Here is a 377-nt window from a genome sequence, read left to right on the forward strand (position 1 = left end):
CCAGCTCAAGACACCAGCACACACGGCCGCGTACACGGGGAGCGGACCTGCTGGGAGGTCTTCGGGTAAGGCTGTCCGAGGGGTGCCACTCCCCGGCCTCCTCCTCGGCCGGGCGTCCACCGCGAGGGCGGACGGGGCACTGCTCGGGTAGCGGCTGCACCCCGGCCGAGTATCACAAGACAATACTGCTCTATCACATGTGTTTATCAGCGGGCCGGCACGACCCCGCCGCGGGCGCCCCGGGCCGTGGCAGCGTCGGCCTCCTACTCGAGGCCGGGGAAGGACGGGAAGGAGGGCAGGGACTGCGCCAGGCTCTGCGCCATGGCCTGGATCTGCTCGTGCGACGGGCCGCCCTCGAGGGGGGCAGGCGGTAGCTG

The sequence above is a fragment of the Penaeus monodon genome, chromosome 33 (assembly GCF_015228065.2).
Source record: "Penaeus monodon isolate SGIC_2016 chromosome 33, NSTDA_Pmon_1, whole genome shotgun sequence".
NCBI lineage: Eukaryota > Metazoa > Arthropoda > Malacostraca > Decapoda > Penaeidae > Penaeus > Penaeus monodon.